Source organism: Macrotis lagotis, chromosome 1, assembly GCF_037893015.1.
Source record: "Macrotis lagotis isolate mMagLag1 chromosome 1, bilby.v1.9.chrom.fasta, whole genome shotgun sequence".
NCBI classification, from domain to species: Eukaryota; Metazoa; Chordata; class Mammalia; order Peramelemorphia; family Peramelidae; genus Macrotis; species Macrotis lagotis.
Genome location: NC_133658.1, coordinates 642,756,221 through 642,774,867, shown reverse-complemented (window position 1 = coordinate 642,774,867; position 18,647 = coordinate 642,756,221). Strand labels below are relative to the sequence as shown.

General features: G+C 37.1%; 1 long non-coding RNA gene across 1 annotated transcript in view; it reads right to left on the bottom strand.

Moving 5' to 3' along the window:
• Positions 1 to 266: 266 nt before the first annotated feature.
• The window catches only part of LOC141507504 (uncharacterized), a 46,819-nt gene continuing 28,438 nt past the window's right edge, over positions 267 to 18,647 (bottom strand). The window contains exon 6 of the long non-coding RNA XR_012474174.1: positions 267 to 848. This is a non-coding gene — a long non-coding RNA (uncharacterized LOC141507504). The remainder of the gene's footprint in view (positions 849 to 18,647) is intronic.

Genomic DNA, 18,647 nt, shown 5'->3' with positions numbered 1-18,647 from the left:
AGATTCCTGACCAAGTGAGTTCTCTCACAATAGTCTTTGAACCAGGGGAGGGTCTGGGGAGGGTCTATTGTGCATGGGTAAATGTAATTAAACCTAATTAAAATACCTAATTAAAATAGGATAAACCTAATTAAAATACAGTAAAAAATTTTTTTTGGTTTTGCAGGGAGGGCATAGCTAATGCAAAGGCTCAGAGGTAGAAGGTAGCAGTGTTATATTTAGAGATGAATAAAAGGACATTGGTTAGAAAGTAAAGTTAGCTATGAGGAATGACATCTGGAAAGACTGGAATTCTATTTTAAGGGACTTTATTTTTCAGATAAAGGAAATTTGAATTTCATCCTACTGACAATAGGGAGTTACTGAAAGTTCTTTTTTTAATTGAATTTTATTTTATTTTTCCAATTACATGCAATGATAGTTTTTCAACATTCATCCATTTGGGAAATTAATGAATTCCACATTTTTCTATCACCTTCCCTTCTCTCTCTTCAAACTGGTAAAAGTAGTATATATACATTTATGTTTAACATGTTAGTTGTGTTGTGAAAGAGGAATTAGAACTAAAAGGAAAGAAAAAGAAGGAAAACAATAAAAGAAGTTTTTAAAAAGTGAACATAGTATGCATTCAAACTTTGTAGTTTTTTCCTCTGGATGTAGTTGACATTGTTAATAGCAGTCTCTAAGGGTTGTCCTTGATCTGCTAAGAGGAGCTGTATCCATCATAGTTGATCATTTCACAATGTTGTTAATTTGGACAATGTTCTCTTGGGTCTGCTCACTTTGCTCAGCATCAATTTGGTTTTGGACACATTTAATATGTCTCCTGGACATCCAGTTTGAGCTGTCTGAAAGGAAGAGGGAGATGGGAGGTCAGCATCAAGCTGAGGGCAGGATAGATAGATATAAGAATCGTTAACAAAGAGATGCTAATTAAAGCCATGAAAATCCATGAGGAGATCACAAATGAAGGAGGATAGAAGAGAATAGGGTTTAGGACAGAACCCTGAGAGACACCTATAGTTACAGGGTGTGATCTGGGTGGGGATCCAGCAAAGGAAACTGAGATGGAGTGGATAGACTAGAGTACCACCAGAGATAGAGTATCAAGGAGGACAGAATGATCCAGAGTTAAAGGCTGCAGAGAAGTCCAAGAAGAATGAAACCTGAGAAAAGACTTTTTATTTGGCAATTAAGAGATCACTGGTAATTTTGGAGAGAGTAGTTTTGGCAGAATTTAATGGATGAGGTTGGATATTGTAAGGGGTTGAGGAATGAAAGGAAAAAATGCAGAGGCACCTATTGTGGAGGGCCTTTTCAAGGAGCTTATATAACAAGGGCAGAAATAATACAATAATTAGCAAGGATATAAGGATCAAGAGAATTCTTTGAGGGCGGCTAGGTGGCATAGTGAATAAAGCACCGGCCTTGGAGTCAGGAGTAACTGGGTTCAAATCCGGCCTCAGACACTTAATAATTACCTAGCTGTGTGGCCTTGGGCAAGCCACTTAACCCCATTTGCCTTGCAAAAATCTAAAAAAAAAAAGAGAGAGAGTTCTTTGAGGATGGAGGAAATATGGATATATATGTGGGCAATAGGGAAGGAATCAGTAGACAAGGAGAGGCTGAAGATAAATAACAGAGTAGAAATGACAGGAGGAGGAGATGGGATAGAAAGGGACCACTTGGGTAGGGAGGGGGCTAAGCTTTGGTAAGGAGTAAGATCACCTCTTCATGGGTGATAGGAGTGAAGGAGGAAAGTGTGGCAGAAAGTATCTGAGTTATATGAGATGAGGAAGAGAGGAGGAGAAGAGAAGGATCTCATGGTGAATGGTCCCAATTTTTTCTGAAGCAAGGATCTCAGCTGAGATGGGGGAGAAAGGAAGAGCCATGGGGAGCTTGAGAAGAAATGAAAAGATTTAGAAGAGCCATTGTGGAAAATTGAGATAGTAAGTTGATAAAGAGAGGTATAGTAGGATTGATTGCCTATCAGAAGTGAGGGCTCAGTTGAGGTTGTATAATAAAATTTTCTTGTAGACAGAACAGTTGTATGATTTTATCCATCTTCATTCAGCAGCAAACATTTAAGAGCAAAAGTGACAGATGGTAAGAGTCATCCATGATTGCAGATTGGCAAAGTGAAATCAGTGATATAAGGCATCCAGGGAGAGGATAGAGTATAGCTGAACTGGTTCCCCAAGGGCTCAAGATGGAGGAAAGAAAAGACTGACTGATTGGCAGAAGAGAAAATGAGTGTCAGGGGTTTGGAGGACATGGTAAGGACTAACAGTAGGGTGTGATAAGGGAAGTCAGAGGCAGAGGTGGAGAGCTATTATGGTGATATCAGAATTCTTATTGCAGATCAAAGTATTACTAGATGATTTGGAAAATCAGGCAGAGGTGGAAAGCTGTTGGACTAAGGTCAGATAAAGGAATTCATTGATAGTCTTTATGAATTTGTAAATAATAGCCAGAACAAGAAGATAACCATCTTTGTATGGATAAGATATTTTGGAAAGTGAATTGGTTGAGGAACTAAGTAGTTAGGGTGCTTGAAGAAGAAGGAAGTCTCCTAATAGGAGGACTGGAGTTGGGGAGAAAAATTGTGAACCAGTTGTTGACTTTGTCCAGGAAGGAAGGGGAGTGACCCACACAATTGTCAGTAATAATTCACATTTTGATAGTTTACAATACAAAATGCCTTCTTCACAACTATGTAAAAAAAGTTATTTATTACACCTTAGAGAGAAAGAGTAGGACAGGAAGACTGAGGAAAAGGTAAAAGGACTCTGGTTCTTGATTCATCAATTAAACTTTCTTTTCTGCTCATTCCAGGGACAATGATGGAGGTAGAGAATCAACTAATTTAGGATTGTGATTATTGCTATATTATCCCTTTTCCTCTGTCTCCACGTGTACCCCCCCATTTCCCTTCACCCTGCCCCCAAAGATAATTAACTGGATTCCGGGGGAGAGCAAGAAAGGGCATTCAAGTGCTAAGAAAAGACACAAGGGTGAGGCCAATTAACCACAAATTAACAGCAGAAATTGCCAAATGGTTTGTTAGAGGGAGAGTTAAGAGGTCAAATCCTCATCAATAAGCAAAGTGGGCAAACACAGTCTTTCTAGTCCCAGTTGTCTCTTGTTATTAGAATTTTTGTCTGGTTTTATTATCACTTCATTTCTTTTCTGCACCCCCTCCTTGCTTAATCTCCTGTGTTGTTTGAGGTCCCAGATATAGGTAAAAACATGTCTGAAGATAAGAAAAAGCCAAAGCTAAGCCCAAGGTTCCAACTGAGCCCTGCCCAAAGCCACCCAAGACGAAGTTGAAACTGAACATGCTAGCTAACCCTGCACCTGAGCTTGGACCTGAACCCAGAAATATGCCTACATCTATAACAAAATTTGAACCTGAAGCTGAACTTGCACATGTGTTTAAACCTCCAACCAAACCTGGATCAGAACCTGAACCCAGAAATGTGCCTAAATCCACAGCCAAATTTGGATCTAGAAATGTGCCCAAATCTGCAACCAAACTAGGTCCTATTACATTGTCTTAGGGATCAGAGATGTGTGAGCCTGAATCTTTTTCAGAACTGTGTTAGGGGAGGAATGATTGGGAGTAGGCATAAGTAGTGGAGAAAGGCCTACAACTCTCCTTAGATGAATTAGATATAAATCACACTGTATGTCTTCTTGTATAGTTTCTCTTATCTCCCAATAGGTATATCTGAGTAAAATTAGATGAAAATGAAGAGAGTAAAACAAAAATTTCAACAGTGAAGGGGATTGGGTATGTGTTGAGAGGTGGGATTTTTGGTTCTGTTTTTTTATCCATGGTGTCTGGTACATAAAAGGTAGTTTGTAGGACATAAATAATAACATAACATCATAACAAATAACAATGCATTTTCATCTATTGAATTAATGGTCTGAATATGACACATATCTGGTTCTTCTGTCTCTTTAATAGTAGTGAGTGTTAGGAAAAGGTTCTTCCCTCTAATTCTCTTTGACTGAAAAATGCCATAGCTCCCTAATAATACAAGGCTCCTTAACTTTTCTTGTGCCATAGACTCTTTTGCTAACCTGGTGAAAAAACTACAAATCCTTTCCTTTTTTGAACAAAATCCATACGATTACAAAGGAACATCCAAATAAAGATGTAACTTTTTCTCTAATTCATTGGCACCCTAAAACAGCTTCCTTGGGAATCTATGGAGCCCAGGTGAAGAAGCCCTGCCCTGCTGGCTAGGACCTTAGGAATTGTTCTTGGACCCCAAGGAGAAGACCAGTATATTTTGCTTCAAATTGGATGTCAGCAAGATTAGTACCACTGAGGGAAGAGAGAAAGGGGGGAAATGTGTATGTGAGAGTTGGAAAGAGAATTGTTTCGTGTGAGTTTGAACCTAAAAGAGGATGTAAGTCAGCTTAATGTCATTGTCCTTTGATTAGGTTAGAGTGATAATCTTGATCTTCTTGGAGTAAATAATATTTCACTCTTAAGAAACATTTTCTGGATACTCCTGATGTTTGTTGTTTTTGTTAATTCAACATATTGATTAGTTATTTGCTAAGTGATATAGGGACTATATACTGGATTCAGTCCTTACCCACCAGGACTGAGGTTAGTTGTGTCTCCTTTTGTTTTTAGGGGTTTTTTTTGGCAAGGCAATGGGGCTAAGTGACTTGACCAAGGTCACACAGCTAGGTAATTATTAAGTGTCTGAGGCCAGATTTAAACTCAGGTCCTCCTGACTCCAGGGCCGGTGCTCTATTCATTACACCACCTAACTGCCCCCGTGTTTCCTTTTTGGACTGAAAAGTACCCTTGCCTTTGTACTTTATGGGTCCAATTGAGGATAACTGAGTCTTACCTTCAGACTCTGCCTCTTGAAGAGCTGAGCAGAGATGGAGAGCTGAGCAAAGTATCAACTAGAGAACAGACTTGGACCCCTGAGGATTAGGGTGGGGTTGGGGAGTATCACCTCATCCCTAACAAACACCTTAGGCCCTGATCCTGTTAGTCATGAAGAAGTAGTTACACAGTAGTGAAAGAGATTCCTCAAGGGTTTTGGAGGAGACAGATGGAAACAGTAGTAGAACAGGTGTCCCAGGATCTGTTCTAAAGAGAATAACAAAGACTATATGACCCTAGAGTAAAAAGAGGAACTTAGGAACCAATCATGATTCAGAAGTAAAAATCTGGACTTCTTAATGTACTGTGAGTTATACAGACTACAAAGCAAGATAACAAGTTTTAATTAATTACCTATTATATGCTGAGCACTGTGCTGATCTGATGGAAAAGGGGTTGAATCGTAAGTAACCTCAAGTGAAAAAATACCCTTGTGGGTGAAATTTAGCATTAAAGGTAATATCACAGGCCTAAAGCAGAAGGGTCAAACTGAATACAGTTATCCCTTCAACATTATGACCTTCCCTATTGCTGTTTCAACATCTTGTGGGTTGGCATAAGAAATTGAATGCAAATTTTTTGGCAAGGTAAGTGGGGTTACAGTTCACAGATGACATATAAAGGCCAGCAGATGACACAGAAAAAGTTTAGAAACTCAGAAATGCATAAACTATATATATATATATAGCATTAAATGATATCAACATACTTTATCCGACTTCTTTGATAGGAAATGGCTAATTATTTTGGTCTGAAAATGAAATAACAAGAAGGTTATACATGAAGTTTGTTCTCTAAGATTTACCTAAAAAACCTATAGGCTTCCTTTATTAGTGATGGCAACCCTAATGAAAAGTTCCTGAGGTATATTTTATACTGCAAGGACAGAGTCATAAAACTGAGTTTAGGCAGTCAATGAGATTTCATATACATAACATAGTTATACATTATGATTCTCTCATAAGTTATATTTGTGATAAGAATCATACTTAGGCTGGAGAGGGAATGTTTACAAACAGGATTTTTTTCTCCTTTATCCAAGATGTCTGTTATCTTGTGATATGTTGATCCAAGTAAAAGAATTCATTGATGCTATTTTCAAGGTGGACCAGATAGCATTGACACTTAAGTCAACACTGAAATGGAGAAGGGCAGCTTGTGATATGACAAATTGACATTTTTACACATAGACAACATTCAGATTTATAACTCTTAAGTAGAAGCTAAGAATGCAAATTTGGGCCAGAATATATTATAAAAACTTAGTACAATTTGACAGAAGGAAAGGCTACAAAATTTTATGAGACTTTTGCAGATCCTCCAGGGATACCATATTCCTAATTCTCTAAATATGGAAGGCCTAACTGTAGAAATGCATCCCAGCAGACCACACACTGATTTAGAAAACCACAGATTAATGTTGACTATGCCTCCCATTGAAGGTATCTCTCCAAATTTTAGGGGTGCTCTGAATCTCAGTTCTATTTAATTACTGTTTTTACCTTGTAAATTTCTGCCAACTATCATACTACAACTTTTCAACAACTATCAAAACAAACCAAGAACCAAAATAGATCCAACTCATTTAAAAAAAATATTTAGTTTTTTCCAATTACATGTAAAGATTGGCTTCAACATCCATGTTTTGTAAGATTTTGCGTTTTTACATTTTTATGTCTTCATCCCTTCCCTCTCTTGATAAAAAGTAAACTATATCAGTTTACTGATATATAAACTATATCAGTTTATATCAGGCTATCTATGTACAATCATGTTAAATATAGTTTCATATTAGTCATGTTGTAAAAGAAGAATCAGAATAAAAAGTAAAAAAAAAATGAGAAAAAAAAAATTTTTAAAAGTTAAAATAGTATGCTCTAGTCTGTCTTCAGACTCCAAAATTCTTCCTTTGGATATGGATGGTATTTTTCATTGCAAGTCTTGGAATTGTCTTTGATCATTGTACTGTTGAAAAGAGCTAAGTCTACCATAGTTGGTTTTCACACAATGGCGCTGTTAAATGTGCACTATGTTCTCCAGGTTCTGCTCATTTCACTCTGAAATCCACTTGCCATGACTTCTTACAGAACAATAGTATCCCATCACATTCATATACTACAATGTGTTCAGCTCAATTGATAGGCATCCCTTCAATTTTCAACTGTTTGCCACTACAAAAAGAACTGCTATGGGGGCAGTTAGGTGGCATAGTGGATAGAGCACCAGCCCTGGAGTCAGGAGTACCTGAGTTCAAATCCAACCTCAGACATTTAATAATTACCTAGCTGTGTGGCCTTGGGCAAACCACTTTAACCCCATTACCTTGCCAAAAAAAAAAAAGTTGCTATAAATATTTTTGTACATATAGATCTTCTTTCTTTCTTTCTTTCTTTCTTTCTTTCTTTCTTTCTTTCTTTCTTTCTTTCTTTCTTTCTTTTTGTAGCTCTAGCTTATCTTGCATATATCCCTCAGCATTTGTGCAGTCACTATTTGAAGGTGTACTGGTCTCCTGAATAAAGTACTTTGAAGATGGAAGAAAGTCATCAGCCTATAATCTCAGCCACATCCTAAGTGCCAGTCAACCCCAAGTTAAGATCTGTGTTCAGTTGTACAGGAGAAGATGGGTTAGAAGAGGCCTTAAGGAGGACATAGCAAGAAGAAAAAGCTATCTGGAAAACCTTGACAAGCAGCACATTTTTGCAATTCAACCAGGCTTAATGCTCATGCAGGTAAGGGGAAGACTTTCCTGTCAATGGGGGGGGGGGGGGAAGACAATGCAGACTGGTCCAAGAAAAAGACTCACTTCTGGGCACAGTCTAGTCAAAAAAAAAAAAAGATCACAGGGTTGTAGCAGCAGCAGCAGCTGCCAAGATACTCTTTGATCAACAGACAAACATTGGCTAGCATACAGTAGGAGATAGAATCTTTTGGCTTTCTCTGGAGTACTTGTCTAAGAGTTCCCCAAGGACAGAAAGGAAACAAATTTGCTGAGCACTCAATTCAAACAACCTAGATGAAACTGGCAATATTTGAAAAACTAGTGAAATCTATCATAGAAGAGAGGGTTTATTTAAAGCACACTTAACAGAATCCAAATGGCTGGTAAAGAAGATGAGACTGGGATGCCCCCCCAAGCCTGAGCAACCAGATGATCCCATTTGACCAGAGTCAGAATGAGGGAGGACATATGACACTAGCCCAGATGTCAGCAGTTAATTTAAGAATAAATTCTTTTTTTTTTTTTTAGGTTTTTGCAAGGCAAACGGGGTTAAGTAGCTTGCCCAAGGCTACACAGCTAGGTAATTATTCCATCTAGCCACCCCAAGAATAAATTCTTATGGAATTTTTCAGAGTACTTGAAGAAGATTCATTTTTTTCTAGACCAGCAAACGTTTTAGAGCTAACCTAGGGCCTGGCAGCCTTGAGCAGTCCCATTCACCCAAAGTTATCTATATAAAGCAAGGCTCACCAGCTGCTACTGGGGTCATCATTGTAGCAGATCCAATGTCAGTACCAGTTCAGAGTGTTTTAGATAAGGAGGGTGGGCAGTAGGTTCTAGAACCTACTGAAAGGGGTGAGGCCTAAGCCTTAGCATCTAGAACAATTAAGACTCCACAGTTACTCTACTGGACAAGGGGATGGAGAAGACAATACTGATTATAGCCTTGCTTAGTGAAGGCTGGGGTTTAGCTTGCTTTTAACTATGATGTGAATGTCAAAAGTAAACTTTAATAAAGTTGCAAAGTTTTATTTTTTATTCTAAATTTCTGTCCTTTCTCCCCAAACTTGAAGCCTAATAATCTATCTCTCCTTCTCTAGGACTTTCTCTAGGAATCTTTCCCTGATATTTTGGTAACTAGTGGGATATAGGGTGAAAATTGAACTTACCACTTGGCTCTCCATTATCTCAAAGCATTTATTTTGTATTTTATTTTACTTAATTCCCACCCCACCCCCAGTTACAGGCAAAAACAAATGTCAATATTCACTTTTAAAACATTGAGTTAAGGGGTGGCTAGGTGGTGTAGTGGATAAAGCACCCGACCTGGAGTCAGGAGTACCTGGGTTCAAATCCTGTCTCAGACACTTAATAATTACTTAGCCGTGTGGCCTTGGGCAAGCCACTTAACCCCGTTTGCCTTGCAAAAACCTAAAAAACAAAACAAAAAAACATTGAGTTATGAATTCTCTCCTTTCTTTCCACCCCATACCCTGTCATTGAGGAAAAAAAAGAAGTTATTTGATAGAGGTTAAATGTTTAGTCATGAAAAATTATCACAATAATCATGTTGTAAAAGTAAAATAACACCCCCCAAAAAGATAAATTTCACAAAAAATAAAGTTAAAAAAAGTATGCTTCAATCTGTACTCAGACACTATAAGCTCTGTCTCTAGAAGGATAGTATTCTTTTTTTTTTTATTTTAGTTTTTGTAAGGCAATGGGGTTAAGTGGCTTGCCCAAGGCCACACGGCTAGGTAATTATTAAGTGTCTGAGGCTGAATTTGAACTCAGGTACTCCTGACTCCAAGGCCAGTGCTCTATCCACTGTGCCACCTAGCCGCCCCAATAGTATTCTTTATCATAAGTCCTTCAGAGTTCTCTTGGATCACGGCACTGCTGAGAAAAAGTAAATGATTCACAGCTGATCATCCTACAACATTGCTGTTACTTTGTATATAGAACATTTCCCATTGCATCTGCATTTATGGGTTTTTTTTTCCTGAGAGCATCCTATCATCATTTCTTATAACAGAATAGGATATTATCTTAATCACATACCACAATTTGTTTTGCCATTCTACAACTGATGATCATCCCCTCAGTTTCCAGCTTCCTGCCACCAGAAAAGTGTTGCTATCCTTATACATATAGGTCCCTTTCCTTCCTGTTTTTTCATATCTTCTGGAATATAGACCTAGAAGTGGCACTGGTAGTTCCAAATTGCTCTACAGAATTGTTGAATCATTCTACAACTCCTCCAACAGTATATTCATGTCTCATTTTCCATTTTCTCTTTCTGTCCTATTAGCCAATCAACAGTGTAAAGTAGTAACTCAGAAGTGTTCAAACCTGTATTTCTCCTATCAATAGTGAAATTAGGACATTTTCTAAAACATGATTTAACTAGATAACATTGATAACCTCATTTGAAAACTGCTCATATCTTTTCATCATTTATCAATTGGTGAATAACTAAGCATTTACTAAGTACTTGCTATTTGCCAGGTTAGGGGTACTATGTGCAATAGATAGAGCTCCAGGATTGGTGTCAGGAAGATCTGAGTATAAATTCAGCCTCTGGGCAAGGCACTCTATCTTTTTTGCCTCAGTTTCCTCATCTATAAAATGAGGTAGAGAAAGAAATGGTAAATCACTCCAATATCTTTGCCAAGAAAATCCTAAATGGGTTCACGAAGAGTCAGACATGATTGAAATGGCTGAACAACAATAAACGGATAGATACATGTAAATGCAGAATAAATTCAAGTTAGTTTGAGAGAACACATTTTTTTCCAATTACCTCTTTAAGCCCTGGTCTGAACACTTATCTGTTATCTATCACATTCCCTGGGTTCCTGTCAACTCTTCCACAGGCAATGTACTTTGTTATATTGCAAAGGAGCAGAGTAGAACTGAGGGGAGAATTTTTTTGCTCATAAAGAATACATATACAACACCTTGGGAGTAAGACTAAAATAAGGAAACTGAACAGCCAGAAACCTTTGCCTTTTATCCAACTGACAAGCAAAATATCACTCTTTGTCATTCTCTAGGAATATTTCTTTTCTTTTCTTTTTTTCGCAAAGCAAATGGGGTTAAGTGGCTTGCCCAAGGCCACACAGCTAGGTAGTTATTAAGTGTCTGAGACCAGATTTGAACCCAGGTACTCCTGACTCCAAGGCCAGTGCTTTATCCACTACGCCACCTAGCTGCCCCTCTAGGAATATTTCTAAGAGCCAATAAGACAATCATTTTATTTTTTGTTCATTCTTGTCCTGTTATTCATGTTGCCATGGACCATTGCAACACAAAGCACAACCTCTCCTTTCCCATAGTCTGTCCAAGATCATGTTTGTTGCTTTCATGACACTACCTGTCTCATCCCCTCATTTCCCCTCCACCTTTTGCTTTCTATCTTTCTCTGCATTAGGGTATTTTCCAATGTATCCTGGCTTCTCACAATGTGGTCGAAGTATTTAAGCTTCAGTTTTAGTATTTGTCCTTTCAATGAATAGTCTGATTTAATTTTGTTAAATATTAAATGATTTGATTTTTTTTCTGCTCAAGAGACTCTGAAAAGTCTTCTCAAAAGCATCACAATATGAAAGCATTAGTTCTCAACTTTCCTTCTAGTCCAACTAAGACTGACAAGGGAAGGCTAGATGTGCTGTATCTTCTAACCATTCTTTTACCTAAAGAAGAGGTCTAAGGGAAAAGGGTGGGGGGGAGTGGTATCATGCCTCTGCCATTCTAGAAGCTAGAGCTGATTATTAGGAAATAGCCATATCCTTAATAGGATGCCCAGAGGTAATGGGGCTGAAGATGTGTATGTGTATATAGATACCTCTCCTGTCTTAGGTCAACTGAAAAACATATACTGAATCTTAATTTTCTTTTTTTATTATAAACTTGACTATCATCAGCAAACATGTTTTTTCCCATGTACAAACATCTTTTCTTCCTGTTTTTTGAATAACCAGGATTCTAACATTTACAGCCTTTTAAAAGTTTAGCACTTATTCTGGGCTCCTCCTTATTTCCTTTGAGTTACAGAGTCACTAATGGAGTGGGTCCCAGAAAGGGCATATATTTCCTTGGGTTTAGTGATACCCTGTGAGTGGCTGTTTCTACCATAGTAGCTCACAAGTCTCAACTAATATACTTTTTTTTAGGTTTTTTTGCAAGGCAATGGGGTTAAGTGGTTTGCCCAAGGCCACATGGCTAGGTAATTATTAAGTGTCTGAGACCAGATTTGAACCCAGGTACTCCTGACTCCAGGGCCAGTGCTCTATCCACTGTGCCACCTAGCCACCCCACTAATGTACTTTCATTAGCAGTCAGCCAACTAGCTGATTGATTAGCTCTTAGCAAGGGCATTTACTAAGAGGATGTAGTAAAAATTGTAGCTACAAAATATTTCCTCTTTAAAACTGGAGTATTTTTCTCACAAATATACACAGAATCCATGGGTAGAGTACATACAAATGTAGTAAAAGGGGAAGCTAGGTGGTGTAGTGCATAAAGCACTGGCCCTGGAGTCAGGAGTACCTGGGTTCAAATCTGGCCTCAGACACTTAATAATTACCTAGCCTTGTGGCCTTGGGCAAGCCACTTAACCCTATTGCTTTGCAAAAACCTAAAAACAAACAAACAAACAAACAAGTGTAGTACAAAAGTAATAAGGCACTTGTTTAGGAATTATATGTGACCAAAACTACTTATTCTTCCATGTTCTCTCATCATGGAGTCCTTATTACAAGGGGTTTTCTGCTGAGCCCTTTGGTCTACCCTCAACATCTTTAACAGCTCTTGTTTTGCTTTTGTCATGTTTGCTAATTTGATTAGTATGAGATAGAAATTCAGTTGTTTTAATATAACTTCTCTTATTAGGGATTTGGAGCATTATAATTTCTTATTTTTAATTAGTTTTTTATTTGTCCCCAATCACCTGTAAAATCAATGCTTTTCAAAATTCTTTTTATTTATTTAAGGCAATGGGATTAAGAGTGACTTGTCCAAGGTCACACAGCTAGGTAATTATTGTGTCTGTTGCTTTCATGACACTACCTGTCTCATTCCCCTCCTTTCCCCTCTACCCTTTGCTTTCTATCTTTCTCTATATTAGAGTATTTTCCAATGTATCCTGGCTTCTCACTATGTGGCCAAAGTATTTATGAGCATTCACATTTGAACTCAGGTCCTCCTGACTCCAGGGCAGGTGCTCTAGCCACTACATCACCTAGCTGCCCCCAATTCTTTTTTTTAATGTTCTTTCTTTTTTATTTATTTGCACATTACTAAAATATTCTCATTGTAAGAGTAAACATACCCCCCCCACAAAAATGTAAAATCTCATGAGAAATAAAGAGAGAAAAAAAAATGTACTTCAGTCCATGTTCAGATACCATCGCTCTGTCTCTGGGGTGGACAGAATTCTTTATCATAAGTCCATCAAAAAAATTACTTTCATATTTTTTCACAGTTGCTGTTGTGGATTGTAATTCCTTCCATCCATTCCTCCCCACTATCATTTATATATTTTCTCTCTCCTTTAACTGTTCCTCTTCAAAAATGTGCTTTGGGGCAGCCAAGAGGCCCCAAGCCTACATCCCACCCCAGACCCAGCAACCACCCAGCCCCTCAGTCACAGACAGGCAATCCAATCCCACCATCTTACAAAAAGTAAAAAAGAAAATGTGTTTTATCTGACTATCCTCTCCCATGATCTACCCTCTCCTCTATCACCTATGTCTCCCCTCCTCCCCCATCCCCCTTCTCTCCTTTTTCTTCTAGATATCTATACCCTATTGAGTGTGTATGCTATTTCCTCTCTGAGTCATTTCTGATGTGAATGAAGGCTCCCTCATTCCCCCTCAACTTCCCCCTTCCATACCATGGCAAAAACTATTTCTTGACTCTTTTACATGAAATATCTTAGTCTATTCTACCTCTTCTTTCTCTTACTTCCAGTACATTTCCCTTTCACCATTGACTCCATTTTTACAATATATTATACCTTCAAATTCAGCTCTCTCTTGTGCTTCATCTATAAAAGCTCCTTCTACCTGCTCTATTAAATGAGAAGGTTCATATAAGCATTATTAGTACCATCTTCCCATGCAGGAATTCATGTAGTTCATCATCATTAAATCCCTCATAATTTACCTTTCTTGTCCACCCTCTTTATGCTTCACCTGAGTCCTGTACTTGAAGATCAAACTTTCTATTCTGCTCTGGGCATTTCAACAAAAACATTTGAAATTCTCCTGTTTCACTGAAAATCCATCTTTTCCCCAGAAGAGGATGTTCAGTTTTCCTGGGTAGTGGATTCTTAGTTGTAATCCAAGCTCTTTTGCCTTCCAGAATATTATATCCCTAACCCTACAAGCCTTTAGACTGAATGCTGCTAAGTCCCATGTGATCCTGATTGCAACTCCATGATATCTGAATCATGTCCTTCTGGCTGCTTGTATTATTTTCTCTTTGACTTGGGAGTTCTGGAACTTGGCTATAAGATTCCTGGGAGCTTATTTTTATTTTTGGATCTCTTTCCAGGGGAGATCAGTGGATTCTCTCAATTTCTATTTTGACCTCTGCTTCTAGGATATCAAGGCAGTTTTCCTGTAGAAATTCTTTAAAAATAAAGTCAAGGCTCTCTTCCTGATTATGACCTTCAGGTAGCCCAAAAAATTTTTAAATTATCTCTTCGGGATCTGTTGCCCAGATCAGTTGTTTTTTCAATAAGATATCTCACATTTTCTTCTAGTTTTTCAATCTTTGGTGTTGAATTTTAGTGTCTTGATTCCTTGTAAAGTCATCAGCTTCCTTTAGCTCCATTCTACATCTGAAGGATTTGTTTTTCTCAGAGAGCTTTCTTATCTCTTTTTCCATCTGGCCAATTCTGCTTTTTAAGGCATTCTTTTCCTCATTAACTTTTTGGATTGTTTTATCCATTTGACCTAAGCTGGTTTTTAACATGTTATTTTCTTCAGCATTTTTTTGGATCTCCTTGAGTAAGCTACTGACCTCATTTTCATGTTTTTCTTGCACCTCTCTTATTTCTCTTCCCAATTTTTCCTCTACCCCCTTTACTTGATTTTCAAAAACCTTTATTGAGCTCTGTCACAGACTGAACCCATCTTCTATATTTCTTAGAGTCTTTAGATACAGAAGCTTGGACTTTTTCATCTTCTGAGTCTGTATTTTGATCCTTCATGAGACCAAAGTAATTGTCTATGGTCAAGTTCCTTTTTTTTTAATTGTTTACTCATTTCCCCAGCGCCCTGGTTTTGGAGTGCTTCCTGAGCTTTGCAATATTATTGGGAGACCCCCACAAAGACCTTGGTTCCTTCAAGGTCTTATGGGAGACTTTGACTGCTCTCCTGCCTGTGCTCTGATCTGTGGATGACCACAGGCACATGCCTCTGCCCTGGAATTGTGAGGAGAGTCCCTGCTCTATATGACAGTATGGGGGCTTAGGCTGTGACCAGGGTCTGAATATGGACAAAGCCCCAGAGTCCTGTCTCAGGGACAGTGGAGAGACCTTGACAGTATCCCCCCACTCCCTTAACTTCTGTGGGCTGAATGCTCTGGAAGCAGCTGCCAGGTGGCTCCCTGCTGGGCAGCTCTGTGGGCCTGCTTCTGTTTCCTGGGATCTGGGCTGCATTGAGGGCCATGGTCTCCCTGAAGAGGGCCACACTGGCCTGGGCTTCACCTGCTCTGGCAGAGGTCTCCCTGCTGATCTTCCAAGTTGTGCTTGGTGTGCTCCCTGGGTTGGCAGGTCAGGAAACTGCTTCTGCTGCGAGGGACCCAGGTGCCCTGGGGCTGTTCCCAGAAGGCTGGAGCTCCTTCATTCTGGAATGCTGCTACTCCCTCCAACCATGTGGAACAGAGCCTTCCCACTATTTTCCAGGTTACCTTGGTCTGGTAAATTGCCTCACTGGATCTTTCTGTGGGTTCTTTCTCTCAAAAATTTAGAGTCATAATTTTAAGGTTTTTGAAATATTTTGGAAAGCTCCTAGGAAAGGCTGTTCTCCTGAAGCCATCTTGACTCCACCCAGTAAAATCAATTCTAAACATTAGTTTTTAAAAATTGTTTGAATTCCAAATTCTCTTTCCAATACTTTTTCCTCTTTCTCCCTCATTGAAAAGGCAAGCAATTTGACATAGATTATAAGTGTGCAGTCATGCAAAACATATTTTCATTTTAGTCATGTTGTGAAAGAAATCAGATAAAAAATAAGTAAAATAAAGGAAATATATGCTTCAACCTGCATTCTGATTCCATCATTTCTTTCTCTGAAAATGGATAGCATTTTTCTTTTCTTTTCTTTCTTTTTTTTTTTTTGGTCTTTGCAAAACAATAGGATTAAGTGACTTGTCCAATGTCACACAGCTAGGTGGGTGAGGGTGGATTTGAACTCATCTCCTCTTGATTCCAGGGCCAGTGCTCTATCCACTGCATCACCTGGCTGTCCAGATAGCATTGTTCTTAAGTCTTTCTCTTAAAACTCTGTACTGCTGAGAAAAGCTATGTCATTCAAAATTGATCATCACACGATATTGCTCTTACTGTATACAATGTTTTCATGGTTTTGTTATTTCACTTCAGTTAAGTCTTTCAGATTTTTCTAAGAGCATCCTCCTCATCATTTCTTTAGTATAACAGTTCCACCACAATATATATATATTGAGAAGTTCCTATTCATAATAACTGACTATTTATTTGAGAATGGCTCTTATTCTTATATATTTGTATCAGTTTCTAAAATATCTCAGCTATTAAGCTTTTCTCAAAGAAATCTGTTGCGAATTTTTTCCCCCAATTGGTTGTTTTACTTCCAATTCTAAATTTCATTAATTTTGATTATATAAAAACTTTTCAGTTTTATGTAATCAAAATTGTCCATTTCATCTCATGTGATCCTTCTGTCCCTTATTTGACCAAAAACTCTTCCCTTATGAATAGTTGTGAAAATGATCTCTATCCAAACTCTTGTCATTTGCTTTTTGATATTGTGACATATGGTCAAAGAATATAGATCAAAGAACAAATTGTATAAATGATATATAGTTTTAAAGAAAATTTGAATAATGAAATAAAACAATTTAACTTTTGAAATATAGTTAAAGCAGTCATTAGGTCAGATTACTTTCTAATTTTCCCAAAAGTATGTAGTTGGAGTCCTTGGGTTTACTGAATGCTGTTTGCTATATTTGGTTTCTTCTGAGTCTTGGTTTACCGAATCTGTTCCATTAATTAACTTTTCTATTTTTTAATCCATTTCCAACTAATATTAATGATGATTGCTTTGAAGAACAAACTTAAATACCCCTTCCTTTCTACTTTCCTCCATTATTTCTGCTGAAACTCTTGACCTTTTGTTCCTTCACATGTTTTCTGACCCAGTTTTAAAGTAATTGTTTGATAATTTGGAATAGCATTGAATCATTAATTTAAGTAGCATTGTCATTTTTCTTAAGTTGGCAAGTCCCAAAGACAAACAATTAATGCTTCCAATTATTTATCTATATTTGTATCTCTTTCTGCTCTTTTGTTGTTAATATGTTGAAAGATGGATAATTCTGGGGGGGTTAATTTTAAATACTGCTACTTTACTGAAGGTAAGTATCAATTAATTTTAGTTAAATCTTCAGGATTCATTAAGTAAATATGCTATCTACAGAAAGTACAAAATATGTCTGGGTTTTTCTATTCTTAGTTCCCCAACTTTTTTCTTGCCTTATTGCTATAGCTAGAATTTCTAGATCCATATCAAAACAGTATTGGTAAAAATAGATCTCTATACTTCAACCCTTTCCATTAGGAAAAACCCATTTTTTTTACAATTTTCCCATATTGAACTAATGCTTCATTCTTAGTATAGGCCCAACTTATTTATACTGCAAAAACCTTTTAATAAATTTATAACCTCTATGATAATATTATATTGATATTGATTAAAGTTATTAATCTCTAATTATTCTGGTCAGGACATTATCTCTCAAGACTTTGGTAAAATTCCTTCTTTTCCTATTTTTACAAATAATTCATTTGAGTTTATTGTACTTCGAATATATGATAGAACTCACTTGTAAATTCAGCTTATTTTTTATTTTACCATAAGAAATACTTTAATGGCTCATTCAGTCTGTTTTTTTTTCCTGAGATCGGGTTGTTTAAATTTCCTATTTATGATTGTGTCAGTCTGAATATTTTATATTTTTGTAAATATTCAACCATTTGATTTATTAGTTGATAAAATTAAGCAAATTTGTTTCTAACAGTTTTCTTCTTTTGTTGTGCATTTTCCTTTTCAATTTTAAATATTTTCTCTTTTTATCAAATGACTAATCATTTTTCTGTTTTATTAGTATACAATGAAATTCTTAGTTTAAAAAACTATATGACTTTTGTTTCTAATGTTATTTTCTTTGTCAGAATTTCTGTTTCATATTTAAATAGGGGTTTTATTTGTTGCTTTTCGATGATTTGCTCTTTGACCCAAATTCTTTAGAATTAAAAGATTTAATCACAATCTAAATTTGAATCTTTTTCCCAAAAACTATTTATCCAGTGTTTATGAAGTTTTAGACCTCACATAGTCAGTGTTTATAAAAGTATGGCTCCTTTTTAGCCATCACCAGAGATACATGCTAACTTTCTAAAATTCTATTGAAGTCTTTAACTTCTTTTTTTGTTAGATTTGTAGAATTCCTAAATGGGTACAATGATGCCCCCCAATATGAAAAAAATTAGATTCCTCCTCCTTTAAGCACTTGGATACTATGCCATTTAATGCATAATACTACCATTCATTGTCTACAGATTTTCTAAGCACAATGAAATTTCCCTTTTCTATCAATCATAAATTTGTTGTTGCTATTTAGAATGTATGCACATCATCATTTTTTTCCATTCCAATGGCTTAAAATGTATTTGCCTTTCTAGATGTCTCTGTTTGCAGTGTTTGCCATTCAGGAGTTTTGCCCAACTCTCATTTTTTT